The sequence below is a fragment of the Chionomys nivalis genome, chromosome 4 (genome assembly GCF_950005125.1).
Source record: "Chionomys nivalis chromosome 4, mChiNiv1.1, whole genome shotgun sequence".
NCBI lineage: Eukaryota > Metazoa > Chordata > Mammalia > Rodentia > Cricetidae > Chionomys > Chionomys nivalis.
The window spans coordinates 55347555-55372042 of record NC_080089.1 but is presented as its reverse complement, the minus strand read 5'-3'; the positions used below and the strand labels follow the sequence as shown (position 1 = coordinate 55372042).

The window sequence follows — 24488 nt, the reverse complement described above, 5'->3', positions numbered from 1 at the left end:
TCTGATGATAGCATCTCCATGTGCCCAGGCTTCCCTGAGTCATAAGGACAAAGCCACCCTTCCTGGTGTTTTGTTGGTTGCCACACCCTTGCCTGGCATGGTTCCTCTTTGCTGACTTCTACTTTCCGATTCTGCCGTCTTTTCCCTTTTAGCTTCTCCTTTCCTTTCCTTTCCTTTCCCTTCCCTTTCCTTCCCTTTCTCTCTCTCTCTCTCTCTCTCTCTCTCTCTCTCTCTCTCTCTCTCTCTCTCTCTCTCTCTTTCTTTCCTTTCTTTCTTTTTTCTCAAGACAGGATTTCTCTATGTAGCCCTGGCTGTCGTGGAACTTGCTTTGTAGACCAGGCTGGCCTTGAACTCACAGAGATTTGCCTACCTCTGCCTCCTGAGTGCTGGGATTAAAGGCATGTGCTACCACTGTCTGGCCCCTTTCAGCTCCCTAATAAATTTTTCAGTCTGTTTCAAGATCATCTGACCTAAGATTGTCCCCAACCACTGGACCAGAGGCAGAGGAGGGAAGTGTCTAGAAGACATCAGTCATAAGCCTGGTCTTTGGAAGGTACTGGGGACTTCAAAGGAAGGTGGAGGGAAGAGGAGGGCCTGAGTTAGTCAGGGATATCCAGAGTCACGTACATAAACACAGAGATATCTTTAGTAGAAATTACTGGAGCCTGGCATGGTGGCACATGCTGTAATTCCAGCATTAGGAAAATGGAGGCAGGAACTGGGACTATATATATCTTTCAAAATACCGAGGCCTGGGGATATCGGTCCATTACAGCGCACTTGCCAAGTGCATGAAAGTCTCTGGGATCAAACCTGGTAACACACACACACACACACACACACACACACACACAGGAGGTGGGAGGTAGAGGGAGAGAGAGAGAGAGAGAGAGAGAGAGAGAGAGAGAGAGAGAGAGAGAGAGAGAGAACTGGCTTTCCAGATCATGGAGGCTAAAATAACAGAAATGAAAACAAAAGGCCCTAAGAGAACTGTGGTGTAAGTTCCAGCCTGAGAGTTGAATGTGAGCACAAAAATGACCAGCACTCTAGCACGAAGAAGCAGACTGTGCATTCCTGCTCAGCTGTCCCTGGACCCATGCACCCCAAGGACGGCTTTGGCCTCACCCAGGTTCCCATTCAAGTGCTAGCTTCCTAAACACACCTAGCAGCAGTGCTCAGCCAAACATCTGGGTACCTGTGGTCCCAGCAAGCGCAGTGTTTGGGTTACCAGCTCACAGCTTGGTTAGCTGCTGTTCCTCTACACAGTGTCTTCATCCTGTCCCAGCACAAACCCATTCCACAGGCCTGAAAAACAGGACTCAGTGCCCATTGGCGGCGGGTGTCCTCCCAAGCCAGGCTCTGCCTTACAGCAGCACTGCCCAGACCCTTGGCTTTCTTCCTGTGGGGATCTAGAGAAGAATAAACCACGTTACGTGTTCATCAGCAAAGGCATAGAGGCCAAGTGGCCATAATGAATAGCACAGTCAGGAGTCAAGAGGGTGAGCCTGCACCACAGCCAGGGAACCAATTGTCGGAGGGCATGCTATGCTGGATCCCAGGGAAGAGATGAGTGCTGGCCAGGAAGGAAGCAGAGTGGTGGTCGTCAGGGCTGCCTGGGAAGGACACCAGCACTACTCTAGTGTGTGGTACATGCCTATAATCGCAGCACCTAGGAAGCATCTTCGTATATAATCATAGCACACGGCAGGAGTGTTGCCTAAATCCAAATTCAGCCTGAATTATATAATGAATTCAAGGATAGTCTTTTTTACATGATGAGATTCCTGCCTCAAAAAAAAAAAATGAAGAAAAGGGGGAAAAAAGAGATGTGAGGCTCTGTAACCTTTGGCAGTTCTTCCTAGTGAGAGGTTAGCTAGAGGACGGGCTAGATTTCCAAGAGAATACACAAGACACTCAGTTGAAGTTGAATTTCATTTTTAAAAACGGGAATTTTTTTCATTCATGTGTGTGTATGCATGTGCCTGAGGATGTCAGAGGCCACCGGATTCCCTGAAACTGGAGGTATAGGCAGCTGTGAACTACCTGACAGGGATGCTGGGAATCAAAGTGTTCCAACCACTGAGACATTTCTTCAGCCCCTGAATTTTATCTTTAAAAAAAAAATGTATCGCCAGACATAGTGGTATGGGTGCTTAATCCCCATACTTGGGAGGCAGAGGCAGATGGATTTCTGTGAGTTTGAGGCCAGCCTGGTCTAATAAATAGCAAGTTCCAGACCAGTCAGGGTTGTATTGTGAGGCCTTGCCTCAAAATTTTAGTTAAATCTATCTGTCTGTCTGTCTGTCTGTCTATCTATCATCGTCTGTCTGTCTATTTATCTATCTATCGCTCATTACACATGGCTTTGAGCTCCAGAGAACCAAACACACACAGTGTAAAGCACTTCCAAGTACACTCAATACCCAGCAGTGATACTTCACTATGCCACATACTTAGGAGGCAACAGACCAAAAGGCCTGCAGAACTATTTGTAGTGGATGAGTGGTAGGGGTCGACACTTGAGCCCAGGTTCCTAGCTGCAATTTTGCTGTCTTCCCCGCCCCGCTCTGTCTGCAATGCTCAGCTCTCTGCTGCTAGTTCCCCAACAGTCTCCCACGTTTCTCCAATAGTTTTCCTTGTGTAGATGCCCCTGCAGCCACCTCACCAGAGCTGCCCCTTCCTGCAGGCCCTTCTTCTACCCTGGCATTTGCAGAGCATCCTGTGGTATACAATACCACCCACAATATGTCTTGTCCTGCTGACTTCCCCAACTGTGACTTCAGCCCCAGACAGGAGCACCTGTACTTCTTAGTCCATGCCAGAAGGCAACCCCAAGTGCCAAGGGTTTCTTGTAAAATGTCAGACTGTTCCAATCAAGCAGAAACGGGCCCTGAGCTGGCTCAGCTGTGGTCACTGGGAACAGGGAGCTAAGCCCTCCAGGCTTGTCTTTGTATCTTTTTTTCACAAGCATTGTCCCTTCTTAGCCTGTGAGTGAGGACACTATGCATTAGCCACTCTGGAAGCTCTAGACCGGAACCTAGATGCCTTTCCTCATTCCTTTGGGATGAAGCTAAGTGCTTGGATGCCTTCCTATGTCTGATCCAAAGATGGCTAGCAGAGAATGCCTGTCTGGCCAGCAGTAAACTTACCCTTTCCAAGTTCCCTCTAGACTTCCAGGGAGCCATGCTCCCATTGGGAAGCACTTTTGACAAGTCCTAGCTCAGTCTTGTAAATACAGCACCTGAATCTGAAGACCTAAGTTTAAGTCCCACCTCTGCTGCTTCTGAGATGTGTGTGCTAGACTGTCATGGACAGCTGCACAGGGTGTCCACTATCTGGCTATTAGGAGTAGGCTCTAAGGATGGCCGCACCCATATCACCTAGTATAGAACCTCCTTACTGCCCCAGAGAGAACGATTAAGACTTGTCTTTTTTAAAATTTATTTTTATTTCATGTTCATTGGTGTTTTCCCTGCATGCATGTCTGCTGTGGGACAATGGTTTTACTTTGTAAAGATTTGTTTCTTGTACTTGTTTAATAAAATGCTGATTGGCCAGTAGCCAGGCAGGAAGTATAGATCAGGCAACCAGGCAGGAAGTAGAGGCGGGACAATGAGAATAGGAGAATTCTGGGAAGAGGAAAGATTCAGTCTGTAGTTGTCACCCAGACCTAGAGGATACAGATGAGAATGCCTCGCTGATGAAAGCCACATGGCTAACACAGACAAGAATTATGGGTTAAGAGGTAAGAATTAATTAGTAAGAAGCCTGAGCTAATAGGCCACCCAGTTTATGATTGATGTAGACCTCTGTGTATTTCTTTGGGACTGAATGACTACAGGACCGGGCAGGACAGAAATCTCAGTCAAATTATGTCTGTGTGAGAGTATCAGACCTGAACTAGAGTTACAGAGAGTTGCTAGCTGCTATGTGGGTGCTGGGAATTGAAACCTGGTTCTCTGGAAGAGCAGCCATTGCCCTTAACCACTGAGTCATCTCTCCAGCCCAAAACTTGTCCTACAAGGTGAGTTAAATATCAAAGTTTCAGAATCACTGAGGTGTTATGACCCTAGGGCCATGGTGTGCGGACTCACCTGGAATCCTATGATATGACTCTGCCTGGGAGGGAAAACTCACTTTTCTCTGGCTCTTATTTCTCTGTCTGTCAAACGGAGGTAACAAAGCCTGTCTCTCAGCTGAGGGCTGGGTTGAGAGGCCTGTTTGACACAGCCTTTTTGGAGACTCAGAGGAACTGGCTGGGGTTGACAAAGCCACCCCTCCTGGGAGGTGAGCCCTACACTTTTCTTGTCCCCCAAGTACTTCCAAGAAAAGTTAATCCTTAGACTGTGAGTCTGGAGAGGATCTTAGTGCATCAAGTAGATACCTTTTTTTTTTTAATTATTTTATGTGTGTGAGTGTTCTGCCTGCATGTCTGTCTGTCCGTACACCATGTATGTATTGGTATCCACAGAGGCCAGAAGATGGCACAAGACAGATGTGAGCTGCCATGTGGGTGGGGGAACCAAACCCAGGTCCTCTGGAAGAGCCGCTGAGTGCTCTTAACCACTGAGCCATCTCTCCAGGCCCAGATAGCTTTTAGTCAATAGTTTTACAGATGATAAAATCAAGGAAGAGAATTGAATAGCAAAGCTGTTGTCGGTGTGAGCCGAGCCGGAGTCTGGCCCGCTGGTCTTCATTCCCATCAGTCCCCTGCAGATTTACAGAACTGTCCTTGCAATTTACCTGCCTCTGTCTTGTCTTCAGCACCCTGTGGGGATAAAGTAGAGGGAGCTTGAACAAAACCTCAAAATAGAATCTTCCTTGAAATAGGACACCTAAGCTGGGCATGCATGGTGGCTCACACATGTAATCCCCATCCTGGGAAGCCTAATGCAGGAAGATCACCATGAGTTCCTGGGCTACAGAAGTGAATTCCAGACACACCTGGCTAAAGGGTGAGACTTTGTCGCAAAAAATCAGAAGAGAATATACAAGTAGATTCTGTACAGATGCTATGGGGCCGTCCCTTCTCAGACGTAAGTGAGTGTTGGAAGGGAGATGATTCAGAAAGGAATGCTTTTCTTTTCTTCGTTCTTGCTTTTTTCATTTGTTTTTGAGACAGGGTTTCTCTGTGTCACCCTGGCTGTCCTAGAACTTGCTCTGTAGACCAGGCTGGCCTTGAACTCAGATCAGCCTGCCTGCGCCTTGCGAATGCTAGGATTAAAGACGTGTGCTACCACCACCTTGCTAGGAATGCTTTTCTAAGTGATGTGGCTATGCTTTGTGCTGGGTCCTGCGGTACATGTTGATATATTCCAGTTATGGGACCGTAAGACACCAGCCCTGTCCTCACACTGGTCCCAGGCTAGGAGGTCATGTGACATATGTACCCGAAAAGCAGACAACAACCAGTACAAGGCCCTGAAGGTAAGCCCGCCATCTCTAGGTGTTACTAGAGGGGCATAGATAAGCACGAGGAACCTCTGGACAGCACAGTAGAAGATTCTAGAAGATGTTGAAGGGATTTGGACTGAAAGAGAAAGAACTAGAAAGCACCGAGTGTGTTTGGGGACAGGGGGACTGGATTGGAGAGGGCTCACAAGCTTCTTCTAAAGCAGGCCCTAGAGTGACTGACTAGTTTGGGCTTTGCAGGCTGTAAGGTTTCAGTTTCCAGCCCTCAGCTTTGGCCTCGCAGCACAAACCAGAGACCGTGACAGGAAACAAATGGCCAAGGCTGCGTTCCACACTTTACAGACACTCGAGTGCCAGATCTCAGTGTCTTACGCGTCATAAAATAGAGCCCTCTTTTGTCATTTTTCCAATCATTTAAAGGATCAAGAAGAATGCAGAAGAATCAAGTGGCATAACAGTGCACACCTGTAATTCCAGGCCTCAGCGGTTGAGAGAGCTGGAGTTTGAGGCCAGCCTGGGCTATATGGTGAGGCTCTGTCTCAAACAAACAACAACAAACTAGAAGATAAAAATAAATAAAGAAGAAGCATTCTTTGTTTGTGGGTTGTATAGAACATGTAGACAGATCTGGCTCAGGGAACCTTACTTAGCCATTTCCGACCTAGGGGCAAAATAGAAGCTGGTCTGGGAAGGTTGGCTGAGGCTACATTCTGGGCACTTAAGTCCAATCTATAAAAAAAAAATCTAATTTTTTTTTTTTAAAATCCAAGTCAGAGGTTGGAATCTATAATATGTAATGTGTGTGCATATGTGGAGGCCAGAGGTTGACATTAGGTGTCTTTCTCAATTGCATTTCACTTTGTATATTGAGGCAGGGTCTCTCACTAGAACCCAGGATTTGCAGATTTGACCTAGCCTATCTAGCCAGCTTGCTCCAGAGTGCCTGTCACTGCCTCCTGAGTGCTGGGATCACAGGAGGGCTGCCATGTTCGCCAGCATTTAGGTATGTGTCAGGGATCTGAACTCTGATCCTTAGACTTGTGAGGCAAACAAGACATGTCCCCATCTCCTGGGATCTATAATATTTGGATATCCCTAGACTGGACCCCTCTTCCAAGAGCGTGGCTGTCAAGATCCCAAGGAGGGTGTGTGTAGACTGTATCTTTTACTGAAAGGGAAGGACTGAGGGGGGAGAGGCTGGGGTGGGGGTTAAGTTTGAGCTGCCTGAAAGACGTGTAAGTGAGATGTCAAGTTGACCACTGACGTCTGGACCTCGAGCTGAAGCTGGAGGATGTAGAGACAGGAGCAGCTGAGCCTCACACAGAGGATCCAGAGAGCCAGAGAAGTGAGGACACCCCCAGCAGGCAGCTTGTTGAAAGCCAGGAGGAAGGTGCTATTTCAGAAGGGGGCTAACTGTGTCTAGCACTGCTGAGACCCCGAAGGTGAGCACTGGGGATGTTGGTAGATCTGGTAATATGGAGGACTCTAGTGACCTCACTACCAGCAGCTTCAGTGGGGAAGTGGCTGTGGAGTCACGGAGGAAAGAGGTGACGTCAGCGAGTCTTCAGAGACAGTCTAACCTTTGCAAGATGGTCGAAGCGAAGCATTAGTCATCCGGACAAGTGATTGACTAACCGAACTGGTACTGAGCACCTCCTGTGTCCCAGGCACAATGCCAAGGTCCCCGAGACTGTAAAGACAGGAGACACCTGCAGAACCACACTCCAACGTACTTAGCCCAGAAGGGCATTAACAAGCAGGTCAGCAACAGGGATGTCAGAGTGTCTGGCTCAGGACCAGGAGCACAGAGTTGGTTCTGTGGGACCCGTGCTTGCAGATGCTCAGCAGTGGGACAGAGGCTTCCAAAACCCACAGAGTCGTAAAGGAAAGGAGGGGTTAGAAATAGCATGTGGTCAAATGTGCACACAGGGCAGAAGGGAGCTACGGAAGGTGGATCTGAGGAGTAAAGCGCTGCCCACCTTGACCTGCATGCCTCTGTACTTCGCTCAGGAGCAGCGGTTCTTTCTCAACCTTCCTCACGCACAGTTCCTCATGTTGTGGTGACCCCAACCATAAAATTACTTTTGTTGCTACTTCATACCTGTAATTTTACTACTGTTATCAGAATCATAATGTAAATATCCAATATACTACCCCAAAGGGGTCGTGACCCACAGGTTGAGAATCACTGCTCTACAGTACCACTTCTACCTGAGTGTGGTTGTGCACCCTTGACATTCCAGGTTTTGGGAAGTAGAAACAGGAAGATCAGGAGTTCAAAGTCATCGTCAGCTAAGTAGTGAGGCCAGCTAGGACTAAACAGGACCCTGCAAAGCAAGTGGGGGGTGGTGGTGGGAAGGGAGGGGTGGGAGGAAGAAGAAGAAGAAGAAGAAGAAGAAGAAGAAGAAGAAGAAGAAGAAGAAGAAGAAGAAGGAGAAGGAGAAGGAGAAGGAGAAGGAGAAGGAGAAGGAGAAGGAGAAGGAGAAGGAGAAGGAGAAGGAGGAGAAGGAGAAGGAGGAGAAGGAGAGAGTGAGAGAGAGAGAGAGTGAGAGAGAGAGAGGTTCTAAAGAGAGGAATAAATGGAACACAGCATGGATCCACCAGCTGCATTCCTGGTACCGAGCTTAGTACCTTAAATATTTTTTGTTTGTTTTGAGATATCGTCTCACTAGTTGCCAGAGTTGATCTCAAGCTCATGATCCTCCTGCCTCAGCCTCCTAAGTGCTGGTGCTCCTTAATACTTTGAATAAGTATTTGAAGTATAAGATAGACCTAAGTTTATAATCTGAATCTAAGGTGTAATTGCTTGGGTGACCTTGGATCCTTTAACCTAACTTAGTTTCAGTTCATCTGCACAAACAGAATTTTCCGAATGCTTAAATGGGATGGCAAAGGTAAAAGAAGGGTTGGGTTGTTGCTCTAGTATGAGAAAAGCTATGGATTCCATGTCCAGCACAGGGGGAAAAAAGAGTAAAAACAAAAGTCACAACTCTTATCTTATTTGAAGCAGAATGATATTTGAAGGCATCTTGCATCTTAGAAGTATTGCTTGTAGGCTGGCAAGATGGCTCAGTAGGCTTGCTGCCCAGCACAATTACTTGAGTTTGATAGTGGGATCCTGTTGTGCAATATTAGTTGAAAATGTGTTCCATTCATTTATTCTATGGAATGTTTAATGATACAATGATGTGTTGTATTCTTTTATGGTGCATTTGCTTAACTATGTGAAGCTGTCTTACTTTGCCTGTCTAAAATACCTGACTGGTCTAATAAAAAATTGACTGGCAAATAGCTAGGCAGGAGAGAGAATAAATAAGAGAAGAAGAAGAGAGAGGGAGGAGTGAGAAAAGGAGGTGAGGAGGATGCCAGGGGCCAGCCACCCAGCCACACAGCCAGCAAGAGAGGAAGAAGTAAAGAAAGGAATATGGAATAGAGAAAGGTAAAAGCCCAGAGACCAAAAGTAGATAGGTTAATTTAAGTTAAGAAGAGCTGGGTAGAAACAAGTCAAGCTAAAACCAGACATTATTAAGAGTAAGTCTCCATGTATTTATTTCGGAGCTGGGTGGTGGGTCCCTAGAGTCAAAGAGTAACACAAAGTGGAAGAGGACACTCCTAGAAGCTGTCCTCTGACCTCCACATACATGCTATGGCACATGCATGCTCCTGACCCCACATAAAATAAATAAACAATACACATAAAAAAATAAACAATAATGCTTAAAAATTTTTCCAAAGAAAGAAATGTTGCTGTTAGCTTGTGTGCATGTCTGTGATGCTAACACTTGGAAGGGTGAAACAGAAGGACTGAACTTTAGGCAAGCTTGGGCTACAGAAAGACCATCTCAAAGAATAAAAGTGAAAACACTTTAGTGATAAACAAGACATTGTCAAGGGCCTGAGGAGGGAAGGTAAGAGCCTGACAGACCAAAGCCAGGTGAGGCTCAACTGCAGAAGTGTTGAGAAACGACAAAGGAGGTCATGAGAGCCAGGGGCCTGAAGATTCTAACAGGGGAGTGATGGAGGGGAGAGGCATGGAAGGGGGAGGCCTGAATGGGAGGACTCCTTTCTGTGAATGGACTGATGAGGGCAGAGAGCCCTGGGCAGAACCGGAGGAAGTGTGTGCAGGGACTCACGGTTCTCCAGCTCCAGTGTCTAGTGGCAGGCACTCTTCACTAGGCTGTCAGATCCAGGGAGAGGTGTGGGTGTAGGGATAATTTGTTCTTCGTTTTGGACAAACTGAATTGAGGAGTCTCCAGGACAACAGATGGAAAAGGCCTGAAGGAGACAGAAATAGATTAGGAAGTCCAGAGAGGCAGATCCAGGATGTCCACACGTGGGAGGAGAAACTGGACGTCCAGATGATGGTCCGCAGGTCTGGGCTTGTGAATTAGCTCTGAGAATAATAGAAGGTAGAGCTCACATATAGCTAGCATACTTTATTAGTATAACACATGCCTTATTTTTTAAATTTATGTATGTGCACCCTGTGTGTGCAATGCTCTTGGAGGTCAGAAGAAGGTGTGGGATCCTCTGGAACTGGGGTCACAGGCAGCAGTGAGCTGGGAACCAGATGGAGTCCTCTGCAAGAACAGCAAGTGCTCTCACCCACAGAGCCGTCTCTCTAGACCCTGTTTTGTCTGTTTTGATGCAGACTCAGAGATTTAGGCTAGCAGGGATCATCTGGTCACTTCTGTTACCAGTCTTCCAAGGAGATAGACGTGACCAGCTGAGAACCAGAGGACCTGTGCCAACAGCTTTTCAACGTTCATAAGGCAGATAGATCCAAATCCCCATTTAATAGATGGCAAAAACAAGTCTACAAAAGAGGCAAATCTGTTTCAGGCCACAGTAGTGTTAACAATGGGAAGCAGCTTCCGAAGTGCTCAGAACTTTGGTTGTCCCAGCTGGGAAAAATGCTAGGCCTGCAAAGGAACTTCATGCCCATTGGAGTGGCATGAGGAGGGAGGAAAAGCACTTCAGGTTCAAGTTGCTAGTTTTGCAGAGTGTAAAATTACCGCACAAGTCCTAGAGAATAAACAGAGTTAACACCCCATTAAATACAATGGACTTTCGCTGTGCGCGCCAGACGTGCTAGGACTGAAACTAGCTGAGCAGGAGGGAAATGTATCACACCCGCTGCCTTCATGCTTCCAAAGAAGAAAAATCCAGAGCAGGGGGAAGAAAGCGCCGGCAGCAGCTCTGCAGGCTCGGGGCTGAGGGCTGGTAATGAAGTCTTTCTGGAAGGTAGGAAGAGCTGTGTGCAGTGTGCTATTTTTAAACCTGCTGTAGTGGCAGTTGTATTCCTGCCCTGGCACTTTCTCTTGCAGAGGAGGGGCTCGGGGACCGCAGCCAGGAATTTAGATGCTATTTATTGTATTTCCTTTTATCAGTCAAATGATTTTCTTATTTCCCACGTAGATAAAGATCTCGTGCTCACAGCTTCGGCTTGTTGACCTTGTCAGGACTGCTGTGCTGTCTGGAAATTGGTCCCAGAGAGAGAAAAGGGCATTGTTGTTAGGGGCTGCTTGGTGGATTGGGTTTTCGGTTCTCCCAGCAGAGAGGAGCTCACTTTGCCAAATATAAATAAATAAAAACCTTCTCAAAACAGAAACTGATTGTCTTATGCCTTCCTTTTTCTCGTGCAAAACTGAAAGGTTGTCCAATAAGTTTGCTTGAGTAGCCTTCTGCACCTGGCTTTTCAGGAGCACACACACACACACACACACACACACACACACACCACATACTCACACCTCTCTCCCGTCTCTCTCTTCCTCTCTCCCTCCCCTCTTTTTCTCTCCTCCATCCCCCATTCTTTCTCCCTCTTTACTCCCCCTTCCTCTTCCTCCTCTCCCTTCCTTCCCCCTCTCTATCGCTCTCTTTTCCTCCCTCCCCTTCCACTTTCTACCCCTCTCTCTTCCTCTCCCTTCCCTCCCCCCTCTTCCTTTCTACCCCCCACTCCATAACACACAGCGAATCTAGAGTCTCCTTGGCAGGAAACAGGGCAGAGGGGCGGGGCCCTCTCTGTCTGGCTTGCCAGCTCCAGGCGGTAGAGATGCCAGTACGCCTGAGCTGAGCCATGGCAGCTTCCACTCTGCTGGAAGCCTCAGAGCTAGCCAGGCCTCTGCCAGCATCTTCCAGGGGCACAGTGAAGCCGCAGGGCTGCCTCTCGGCCGGAGGACTCCTCGTGGGCACGCCACCCCTATTGTCTCGCCTGGCTGGGGGCTGCTGGCCAGATTCGCAGGCAGAAGTCAGCACCACTGCCTCTCACCTCGGAACTAGCTCAGCAGATGCTGCGGAAGGCTGGAGTTTTATTGCAAATCCTCATTTTTGGCTGGCTCACAGCTACAGAATATCAAAAGAACCAGCTAGTCTGAGGGCAGCCAGCGCCTTGCAGGCTCGCAGTGGGAAGAGTAAGGAGGTGCAGGCCTCCTCACGCTAGGGTGAGCCGAGGTTTTTACGAAGGCCAGCTTTCCAGACCTCACGGGTCCTTTTCCTCCACCGCGGTGCTTCCTGGTTGGGACAGCAGAGGGCGCTCCCTCCTCTGACAGCACTGCAACCCGGCCCGCCTTCCCACACATCTGGAAATGGGCTCTACCACTCTTACGAAATACCAAAGGGCCAGGGATCTGTCTGTGTGAGATGTGCTGGCACCCGAGTGCGCACGCATACACATCACTAATTCCACTTTCTCATGAGTTAGATTTCCCGTGAAGAGCTCTTGTGGAATGTGGAGAATTTGCCTCGCCAAGGCGGCCAGCACATCCTATTCTTGGGCTTGTCTGGCCCCGGTTGCAATGCTTGGACGCATCTCCTCTGGTCTTGAAGCCTTTGCCCTCCCCTCCCACGTGCAGTGGGGAAGAAAAACAGGAGGAGACCTCCCAGATCTTTTCCTCAAGGAAAGAGAATTTAAAAAGTTCAGCGCTGACCTTATAGTTATAGGCCTTCCTGATGTGGAAGTCCAAGACAACATCTTTCTAATTACAAGAGATTAGGCACGCCAAAGTGACAAGCTAAGGATGGAGGAGTGCGAGGCTGAAGCCAGCCAAAAGCCCTAGTTGCTATTCTGAGACTGCACCCCAGACTTCTGAAAGCTGCATGCATTTAAATGTCCACATTTTCTGCAGCCAGGAATCTCAACTTCTCTTGGCCAAACAACACATCCGTCTAATATGGTGTGGGAGAAATATGTTACATTCTTTATGAACAGAACGTTAACATCACCCAGAATCAATATTTATATCCAAGAACACAATGAACTGGCTTGTTTTGTACTGCATGAGTTTAAGATAGGGACATCGTGAAAGAGTGGGGAAGGCAGACAAGATGAGGTTCAGGCATCCCAAAAGGGTCCCCACCCCCACCCCCCAGTCCTCCTGCCTCTTGGGATTGAAAGAAGAAAGTAGAACAGCAAGCAAAGCAGGAACCAATGCTGAGGCCCAGGATGTGAGGCAGCATCCTGTAGGCAGGCAGGTCAAGGCCTCCTCTTGTCAAGTGAGGAGAGGAGGGCCGGGGCCAGGGCTGTATCCGGCCTTTCTTGCTGAACTCAGACTAGGTGCTGACACAGAGCAGGACATCTGGAGGAAAGTGACGCTGCTCCCACGGAGCTGCTGTTTGTGGACCAGGCAGTTACTTTAAGGTGAGGCAGGGACTGGGAGAGAGACCTAGCCTTCCTACAGCCATCAATGTCTTCGTTTGCTCCTTCACATTGATTTTTTTTTTTTTTTAACTTTTCTTCCTCTGGAGACAGCTTGGAGCCCGGAGTCAGCTACTTGTTCCCTGCATGTAAAATCTTTACCTAATTAAAACAAAAACAAAGGCCTTTCCCAGAAGATTTTGTGTTTCCCGGCAACATAGATTCTCAAAATGGGAGCTTCCTCTCCATCCTCAAGGCGAGGACTCAATGGGGCCTCCTTTTGCAGAGCAAGCTGGTCCTCTTCGTTTTCAGATGAGGCACTGGCTGGTAGCCCTTGCAGCAACAGTACTTGTCTCTTGTTAAATACCTGGAGCTCATTACCGTATATCCTGCAGCAGTCTTTAGGGCCTTAATAGGCATGGTCGGCAGGAAAGGTCCTTTGGTTTAGAGGGAAGATTAAGGCCTGATTAATCTTGGCCCTATTTGCTGTGGGCCAAGTCCTCAGACAGAGAAACCCCTCTTGGCAGAACCACAACATACATACATACATACATACATACATACATACATACATATATATTGTAGTCTCTAGCCTTTCCTGTGTGTTGTTAGTGTTTAGTTGTTACGGTGTGCTTGGTCTGTCCTGTTATTTTCACCCAGTTCTTTTCTGTTTTGAGACAAGGTCTCACTCTGTGGTCCTGGCTGGCCTGGAGCTCACTATGGATGCCAGACTGGTTTTGAACTCAGAGATCAGCCTGCCTCTGCCTTTAAGCGTTGGGATTAAAAGCTTTTGCCATCATGCCCAGCTTTTCATTCAGGTCTGGCAGATGACCAGTAAATATCCCAATCATATTTGCTTTAAAATCAGGTAAGATAAACAGATACTGCCATGCCAGAAGGAACGTTTAGCATGTTCTTCCCAGATGCACGCTTCCCTTGCTCAATCTCTTGCAGGAAACTATGCAAGCACATGCTGTAGCCACTGCAGAGATGCCAGCGATTTAAGCCAGTAGAAAAGCTGCTGCTCTCCCGTGCTCTTCTGGTGTCGAGGAAAGGGGAAAATAGTCAAGGTGGGCAGTAAGACAAAGCACAGAGCATGAAATCCTTACCCAGGGGTGGTAGATGTTGCTAGATGACTTTGCCTAAGCTTCTTCTAAGTCATCCCCGTGCCAACCCATGTCCAAACTTACCTCTCCAGCACTAGCCCATTCATAGAGATGCCTCCCTGACACTCACACCTTTATCTCCAGCTGGCATGCCACAAAGACCCCTCACTTTGGGCCACTTCCATCTGTGCCAGCCTGCCTTTCTCTAAGCTCTCCAGCTCCATAACTGGACCCTACTCATCAAAGCGTCTCTTTCCATCCCTCCCACCTCTAACCCGTGCTCCATTTCGTTTTTTCTTTACCTCTATCTGGGATTACAAGCATTCTCCACTATGCCCATCTTAGTTATGTTATTTAGGACTTTGTTAGGAAGCACAAACATGCCTGTATAACACATTTTTAATATTTTGAAAGCTATATTTTAATATAGTAGATTTCTTAAGGTGTTGTGAGACAGGGTCTTGCTCTGTAGCCCTGGCAGACTAGGAACTCACTCACTTTGTAGACCGACTGGCCTCAAACTCAGAGAGATCTGCCTGCCTCTGCCTCTTGAGTGCTGGGATTAAAGGAGTGCACCATGCCTGGCTCTTTTTTTTTAATGTAGTTGAAAACACACTCTTGGAAGAGCTGTTCACAGCCCTCACTGGATTGCCACAGGGATTCATGACAAAAGAAACCAATGGCTGGGAACTTGTGAGCGAGTTCATTATCTTCTCATGCTGCTGCTTTGCAAAAACAGCTGTGACTGTTTTTTCTTCTGCCTCAGATTACAAGTGAAGACCCTTAGCGCGGCATCTGAAGCTCATTATAGCCTACTTCCCTAATCTTTCACTGTCTGCAGTACCCGGGAAGTACTCGGGGGCCCTGAACATCGCTAAACAAGAGCTCACCACAGAGCTACCTGGCTCTTTCTAGTTTCTTTAAAAACATCAGCAACAAAACTATCTTGCTGTAGTGCCCCACTTAAATATGTCATACTGGCAAAGCCCTTTTGTAGACCTCCCTGTAGCAGCACACCATTGAATTCTTTATTTGTATTTTCCAGAACACTTGGCTCACAGCCGTTTGATGATTTCTTGGACCCCATTGTAGTCAGCTTTTGTATCTTTTTTCTTAATTCTTGTTGTATTATGAACTAGCTCCCAGAGAAGAGGGACTTCCTCAGCTTTTCATCTGAAGCACACAAAAACATTTGAATGGAATGAATGACTACATCTAAAACATTATTTTCCCAAGCGGTGAGTAAAATCCAGTGACCATATTAGTCTGCCTTAAAAAAACCAAACAAACCGAGAACTTCTTTACATAAATAGAAGGCTTCTTAAAACATCCTCCAGCCTGGAGATAAATGGGTTACCACCTCACATTCTGCTGCACAGGCCCAGCTGACGTGAGGAGGGCCATGTCATCGCAGCAGCCCGTGTCTTCTCATGTTACCCTTCTTTGAATGATGCCCAGGATATTTCTGGCCAGTCTCCCCGGCACACGCTTCCTCTTGCTTCCCAGCCTTTTCTAGCCATCAGCTTATGGTATGATTTTTATATCCTACACCACTCAGCTGCTTTTGGCCAATCTTAAACAAAGGCAGATGTGAGGTTTTATATTTTCTTTTCCTAAGGAGCTTGAGGAATTAAAAAGGAGGCCATTCCTTAATTTCATAGCTGAGTGAGCAGCTCGAGTGAGCCTACGTGCGTGTATGCACTGAGTATGAAAGAATGCTCGCCAACAGTGACCTGAAGTTAGCAGCTCAGGGAAACCACAGGCTTTTAAGAGCTGAAAGGAATTTTTTTTTTAAACTGATAGCAGAGAGATTTAAGCCAGCTGCTCAGGGATAATCTCAAATTTAGCTAGCCTAAAATGAATTTTTGTTTTGTTTTGAAAAGTGTCTCACTCTATAACTTACCAGGCTGACCTCAAACTCTCTTTCTAGCCAAGGATGACCTTGAACTTTGGTCCTTTGGCTTCCATTTCCAGAGTGCTGGGATTACAACTATGTACTAACAGTCAGTTTATGTGGTGCTGGGATGGAGCCCAGAACTTCATGTATTAGGCGAGTACTCAACCAACTGAGCTACACCCCCAGTCTTAAAACAGAATTCTTCATCTTTCCTTCACAACATTTTATCTCCAAGTCTGCCCCATCTCAGGTAATAGCACCCTGTTCTTGGCCTAATTGCTAAAACCCCAAAGCTAGAAATTAGTGTGTGTATGCATGTGTGCATATATGTGTGTGTGTGTGTATATATATGTATATATATGGGTGTGTGTATATATATATGGGCATTGCTGGGGTTCAAACTCTGGGTTTGTGTATGCTAGGCAAATGCTTTAATACTGAGTCACATTCATGGAATAATTTTTGATTTTTTTTTATTTATATACAATCCTTTAGCACCTTTGGTCCATTATAATTCTAAACTAACTTCAATCTATTGGACTTTTCCACCACCTGAAACTCACTGTGTAGACCGGGCTGGCCTCAAACTCGCTGCGGCCTCCAGTGCTGGGAATAACGGTGTGCACTGCTACTACCCATCTCTGTGCAGGGTTTTCTAACTAGGCTCTTGAGTCTTCCCTGGCTTCCTTGAAATTCTCCTCACAGCTGTGAAGAATCCTTAAGCAGCTATCTGCCCCTCACTAGTGTTGAAATCTCTGCAGACGATACTCACGTGGAGTAAGCTCTTCGCCGTTCCTCATAAGCTCTGCGTGACTGTAGACTCCAGGCCTTCGGCCTCACATGACTGTTCCAGCCTCATCTGTCTTTTTCCTTCTTCCTTTCCCGCCTCGGGATTGTGACCTTTGGATTCCCACAGTCTTACTGGCTCCTTCAAATCAGTTTTTCTCTAAAAGATAGTTTTTGAGAAAGACTTTACCTCTCCCATAGTTCTATCACTTCTCATGCTTGGCCAAAGACTGGGGGTGGGGGTGGGGGTGAGCGTGTGAGTACTTTACAGATCTCTCCTCCCAGTGGCAGATAAACCCCAGGGGTCTGGGACCTGGAACAGCTGGTGACATAAACATTCAATATCGTGTCCAGTTCTCAGACCCACCAGGCTCTGATGTTGCCCTGAATTCATACTGGTCTCATTAAGTATCTCTGGAACAGCCCAGCATGGTGGAACACATCTATAATCCCAGCTCTCACCAGCTCAAGACCATTCTTGCTACCTAGTGAATTCTAGGTAGGCCTGGGCTATATGAAACTCTAACTCAAAACAAACAAACTGACCCCAAAACAAAAACATTAAAAAAAATCTCAATAACAGTGTGGTTATGGTAGAATGTGGAGTTAGATTAAATATGTATAAAAAACTATTTAAATCATTGAAAAAACCTCACAGTTAGAATGTTGGATGTTGGTGGTGCACATCTTTAATCCCAGCACTCTGGAGGCAGAGGCAGGTGAATATTTAAGTATGAGGCCAGCCTGGTCTACAGAGCGAGTCCCAGAACATCCAGGGCTATACAGAAAATAACTTGCCACAAAACAAAACACAAGACCACACTTGGGGCTGGTATGGTGCCACAGGCCTCTAATCCTAGCATTTAGGAAGCAGGAATCAGCAGATCTCTGTAAATTCAAAGCCATCTAGTGAGATCCTGTCTCAAAACAAAAAAACCAAAACAAAAACCTTGTTTCTAGTTGCATAACTATGCAAATTACCTATTATCCCATTCCCCATCTTCATTTACTTAACTATAAAATGAATATAATATAAAGTTCTGGTAGGAATTAAATGACGAAACTCATGAAAAGTAGAACAGACTACTTAGTTGGCTTACCCAGTGTGTCTAGCTGTTGTTTCTCTTGCCTGAGTGCCCTGTACTTTATGACGGGCACTACTATAAATGTTGTCCATGGATAACCAGTTTAACTCACATAAAAACCCCACAGTTCTCAGGTCAGCAGCACATACACTAAACGGGAACAGTACAGTGAGAGCAGGGACCCTGTGCAAGGGTGACACAGGAACTTGTAGATCATTCCAGAAACAAGCAAACAAAATAAACAGACTACATAAGGCTGAGAGCGTAGCTCAGCAGTAAAGGTTTGTCTAGCGTGCCTGAGAGGGGACATGTTGGGAAGGAGAGGTTTAGGAGGAGTGGGAGGGGACGAGAGAGATCAGGGCTGAAAATGACCAAATTGTATTCTAGATTTATATAAAATTGCCAAAGAAGTTAAAGAAAACCAATTTCATGTATACAGATGGTTTTCTCTACATGTATGTCTCTGCATCAGCTGCATGGCTGTTGTTCAAGACCAGAAGGTGTCAGATCCCCTGGGGCTGGACTTATAGGTGCTATAAGCCACCATGTGGGTGCTGTAAACTGAACTGGGGTCTTCAAGAAGGGCAGCTAGTGCTTTTAACCACGGATCTCTCTACATTGTCAAAAAATTTAAAGGGAAAAAGTTATCTCAGGGCTGGGGAGATGTTTCAGTTGGTAAAATACCTGCATGAAGACCTGAGCTCTGAGTCCTAGCATCATGTAAAAACCCTGGTGTAATGGGCATGTCTGCAACCTTAGCTTTGAGGAGAGGGGAAAGACAGGTAGATACAGAGCATGCTGGCCAAGTTGCTATGTTGGAACCCTGCATGACCTTGAGAGAGACAGTAAGTTGTGATTTAGACAGGGCTTCTATGCCCTGCTTCTTTTGGCATCTCTCTCTCTCTTTTAATGAGACACACTTCGTATTTAAGTCATTGTTTTCTATTGATCTATGGTCTCTCCACACACACACACACACACACACACACACACACACACACACACACTGTCTCTCACAGTTACTTCATTTGAAATTCTTAATTAGAGCTGCCCTACATCAGAACTATTTAAGTACGTTTGTCCTTTCTATTGGTCTTCATCAGACATACATGTATGTATGTAATTTTCATACGTGAACATGTATTTTGCCTGCAAGTATATCTGCGTGCATGCGTTGTGCTGAGGAAGCCAGATGTCAGGTCACCTGGAACTGGAGCTACAGACAGATGTAAGCCACTGTGTAGGTGCTGGGAATCTAATCCTTCTGGAAGAGTAGCCAATGAGCGCTTTTACCCACTGAGCCATCTTAACACAGAAACACACCTTATGAATACTGTTGTAGCACTACACAATAACCTAAAGTGCAGTGGAAAGATGCGCTTGTGAATTCGGGTCACATGTAGAATGCTCATCAGTTTCACAGCTTCCCACCAATCCAGCAGTACAGATATTCTCTCCAGAAATTTGCACTGACTGCTCTTAATTTCCCAATGCCATTCCTATGTCCTCAGGCTCCTCTTGAGAACTTCCATTCCTGTTTCTGGCCAGAGTCTCTCCACAGACGCGTTCCCAGAAGACGTTTCTAATTCATGTTCATCTGCTCCTTCTGACTCTCCCTCCAACCCTCTTTCATGAGCTGGCATGGGAGGCCGTTTAAAGTTTATGTCCGAGCGCAAGTTTCGTGAAAGAGGAAAACAAACAACTCAGAGAGAAAGGCCCTAACTTGGACTCCTGGTCGGGAGGCAGGAAATTATTTCAGAGAGCAGGAAGTAGTTATAGCTTTTCCACCAAGCACTATTTCGTCATCCCCACCCTCAGGGCGCGACCATCCTGGTGCAGAGCGGTTAGAGAAGTGTTCATCCTGGGCAAGCATTACCACCTGTTTCTCTTGACTTTTTCCAGGCCTGTCCACCAGCTGCTGAAGCTGGGAGAGAAGCTAAGGTGTGAACAGGAAATGCCAATTCACAGTGAGATCGGTCTGTTTCCCAGCTGTTTGAGTTCTAAGAGTATGTGGTTATTTTCTAAGGGCGAAGAAGCAAAGGGGAGACAATGTGTCATCTTTAACATATGGATTTCTGCTGCCTACTCTGTTCCCTTCTTCCTCTTCCTTACTAAAACTCCTGTTATTGGGCAGTAATATCCACATAGTGATGATGTTTCTAGGGGTCTTTAATAGCCAGCTATAGTGATGTGGTTGGAGGTGTTGAGTGTGATTTCCAGGGAGACGGGGAAACCAGGCTTGCTGGTTTGTCTTGCTTCTCTCTCTTCACTTCATGCTGCCAGGAATTTCAAAGGGATGGCTGCTGGCCAAGTAGCTATGCTGGAATACAAGGTGACCTTGAGAGATACACTATGTTGTAGCAGACAGGAACCTCTGTGTCAGTCTTGGCCTGGCTTCTTTTGGCATACCGTTTTACGAGAGAGACACACTTCTGACTTAAGCCACTGTTGACTTGGGTTCTGTTAAATCTAATCAAACCCAGTCTTAACTCAGATGCTGTGATGATTCCTGGCACTTTTCAAAGTATGGTGGTGATTTCTCTTACCTAATTCTCGCCTTCTAACAACACTGTAAGACAGCCACGGCACTTGTGATGCCACAAGAGGAAGTCTGAAGTGACACAATGCAAGAATTGCCCAGTGCCACACACCTGGCTCCCAAGGAGGGGACTGGGCTGCCTTATCCTGAAGATTTCAAAAGCATGGTAGAAATTGACAATCCCCTTTAAAAATATTTTGATTGGTAAGTGTGGTTATTTTTAAAAAGCAGGAATTTAGGCACAACATTTCTTCAGTCAAAAGATCAACTAACAAGGGACTTCAGAGTCACTGACTTAAAAACATCCTTCAAGTTGGCTCCAGAATACTACTGCCATATAAAATTAATCAGAACTCACTGTATTGTTCCGATGCACACCGAAAGAGTGGCACTGTCAAATAGGTGAAGACGTTTTGAATGAGCCATTAGTAAAATGAACGTGTGACTCCAAAAGCCTTGCAGACTTGATCAATGGAGAGTCGACCAAGTCTTTCAGAGGAAAAAGCAGAAGTAGAACTTTTTTGTTATGATCTAAGCAAAACTGGTCACATGGATTCAACATAAAAAAGTTTTAATGAGACAAATGTCAAGCAAGCATATCAATTTCTTAAAGAAAATCTAAAAGTTTAATTACAAAACACTTGCACAGAAACCTGGCAATTCAACAGTTCCAAACACATGTACACAACATTTTTTTTTTCTAAAACCTGTCAGAAATAAAACCCCTCATCCCTTCCCCAGCTGATCCTGTGTTTTAATAAAAAGCAAGAAGGAAATGTGTAACACTGAATAGGTAACCGCTTATTTCTAGAGGAGAACATGTAGGTGCAGAATCAACCTACGAACCTATTGGAAAATAAATCCTTGTGCCAGCCTGAACCCTTCTCACCTCTCGGTGATGAGCATGGGGTGAGAGGAGGTGGCACAGACAGCTCTACAGAACATGACTGAATCCCAGTCACCCTCCAGGCAGAGGGCAAACTACTGGGAGAAGCAGTATTTGAAAGCAAGCTACTGCTTTGACATACTGTAGGATTCTAGTAGATTCTTTCGTTATCCTCTTGAATTCTGGTTATGCAAACGTAACTAGACAAGATGAGGTATCACATCTAGAAAGAGGGGGATGATGATCTTTGGACCAAGTCACAGTCTTATCTGGCCACAAAATCAGTGCTATGGGAGCGGTACAGAACTGCACACAAAGAGAAACAGCAATATGAGGAGGAAGGAAGAAAGGACAGGAAGCATCTGGCAGACACAAACTTCCAGAACCAGCTTGGGTGTCCTTCTGCTACAGGCAGTGAGTTCTACATGGGTTCAGCAGGCAAGCAATCTAAATGGCAAAAACAGGAGATGAGGGCAGGGAACCAGAACAGTACCCAGGCAGCAGAGCTGGTGGGCTGTACAGCAGTAATGGAGTCTTTTTCTAAAGGACTGCTATGTGTGGGCTTCAGTGCACGAAGTTTGGTGTGTTCACATTACTCTCTATTGTTACGATTGCTGTTCCCTTTGGACTAATAAAGCACACAGAAGAGAACACAGTGCTGAGAAGACAGTATGGTGCAGTCACAGGACGGAGGCTCTGGACTGTGCCCTGGCTTATGGGCATACTGTGAGGGACCACATTTCATCCCCCTACCTTTGGTGGCCTAGTGCTTAGATATTGGGCTCAGCATGCTCTGCTTTGGTTCCAAAGATCTCAGCTGCCACTTTTAGCCTTGTGCTCTGGAGCATAAAAGAAAAACCCAACCCAACCCCAAACCAAACCCCCAAAACCCCAAATCCAAAACCAACCCTGAGGAGAGAAAAAGAACCTGTTTGTTTTACAGTTAAACAAAAATCCCTTAATAAGGAGAGCGAAGGAAGGAAGCCTGTCTTTTCCAGATTCCACGGATTCGGCAGTTAGTGGCTACAGAAGGAAGACAAAACACAAGAGGATTCCACTGTGCCCTTTTGTCAGCTCAAGAGACTACTTCCACAGAAGTCCCCATCACCTTAATGCACAGATCTGTACACTGAAGGCAGAGCTGTGCACTTTCCACTTAGTTAGACGTTGGGCTGCTTTCCAACACCAAACGTGTACTACTTTCCCGTCCTCCCTCTTTACCGATGACCTTTTTTTCTTCAGCAAAAGTGCTCCAAAAGACACTGCCAACAGATGGGGACTGAAGAGCCTTGCTGTGGCGGGGACTCCATGTCAGAGCACGAGCAATGCTCAGAGAACAGCAGGCAGGACCAGGAAGGAAGGAGAGAGCATTGTCCTTCAGGGCAGCAATCACAGAGCCTGCTGAGGGCTGGCACCCACTGAGCACCATGTGGGGTGTGAAACACAGCCTCACTCCACAGGGTACCCTCAACAAGAAGCTCCCATCTTTGGAGTCACAGCGGGGCAGTGATGGGAGAAGATTGGGCCCATCCAATGAGAATTCTCCTTCAGAGCCCCACCGAGCAACAAAGCCCAGAGGTCAGAAAATGGAAATGTCTAACTTGGTGGGAGTGAAAGGGAAGCCCCAGAGGCATTTAGAAACGTTGACATCTAGGTAAGAAAACTGGAGTGGAATTGTAACAATGAATCTTCCTTTCTGCTGCAGAGGGAAGGAAGATGTCAGTCTCAGGGTCACCATTGTCAGAGGAATGTATGCAGATCCACTTCAGCAGAAATGGAAATAAGAGGAATCTAAGAAGTCTTGGAAGTCGGTGAGGGGCTGTACACTTTCAAAGCTTCACACAGGGCCTTCTACAGTTCACACATCCAATTTGCTGCTCCCTTATACAGCTTCCTGGGGTGAAGGCATTTCACTTACTAACAATTCTTTCATACGGAGGGACCTGTAGTCCTCTGAGTTCAAATGTTCATGGATGGCTTCTCATTTTGCACAAGTGGAATCATTACATCTTGGAGCACTAAGATCTGCAGAAAAGGAAAAAATACCAAAAAGGTAACTGCTGATCTGACAGAGTTAGGATTACAGATTTAAAAATGCTTTGTTTGACTTTTGAGAGGATTATAACAGGGGAAAATATGAAATAAAGATCTCGCAAGGCTGCACACAGGCATCAGTGAGATGTTTCAGACAACATTTCAATGAGAAATATGGCCCTGCTCTAGTCCTGGATCCAAGGGAGTCAGAGGCTGTCATCAAAATGCAACAATCAGACAAATCTGTGAGGGAAATTAGCAACCTACTTCAGTGCAGAGAAAGTAAGGCCAATTAAAAGCAGTTTTCTTTAAGCATAAAGCTAAGGCTATCTGCCTGTACAGGAAATGTGTCCATGTGTGTTTTATCAGCACATTTTTTTACTGATTTAAAACACAGTCATTGGGCTGGCAAGATGGCTCAGTGGGTAAGGCTGCCAAGCCCAGTGCCCCGAGTTCAATCTCTGGGACCCACATAGGGGAAGAAGAGAACCAGCTCCTGTAAGTTGTTTTCTGATCTCCATACCCACAGCGTAGCATGTACATGTTCACATGCATAGACACATACACACACACACACACACACACACACACACACACACACACACACACACACACAAAATGTAATGAAAATACAATACATAAAAAAGAATATCTTCTATCTTCAAACAGTCGAGTTATGTGGTTCAATAATACTGGGCAATACATGGATTGTTAACAGTCATAAAAGTGACCAACTCTCAACAGAAATAGCCTCCTGGTTCCATTTTTGTTTTTAGGGCTAGTTAGCGACAGAGAGGTGACAGCTAGGGTAATTCTTCTATTGTATATCTATAAAAATAAATTTTAAATGGCTAGCCAAAAGTCACTAGCATCAAATCCCTGTATTTGCATTAATGCTTTGTTCTATGTTTGGAGTACCTTAGCCCTACCTAAGAGCTATGCTTCAGAAGCCTCTGGATGACAGTTTAGACTGGCATCACTTACTCAAGTATCTTCAGACACTACATCTCACCTCTTTGGGATTCAGTGTCTGCATAACAGAACACTGGGTGAGCTGGGGAAATAGCCCAGTGTACCCAGGCATGAGGACTGGAATTTGAATTCCCA

At 46.2% G+C, this 24488-nt stretch overlaps 1 protein-coding gene across 1 annotated transcript in view; it reads right to left on the bottom strand.

Moving 5' to 3' along the window:
- Window positions 1-21015: 21015 nt before the first annotated feature.
- The window catches only part of Hmg20a (high mobility group 20A), an 83793-nt gene continuing 80320 nt past the window's right edge, over window positions 21016-24488 (bottom strand). Inside the window, exon 10 of the mRNA XM_057767726.1 lies at window positions 21016-23372. The gene's annotated coding sequence lies outside the window, so the exon portion shown is untranslated. The remainder of the gene's footprint in view (window positions 23373-24488) is intronic.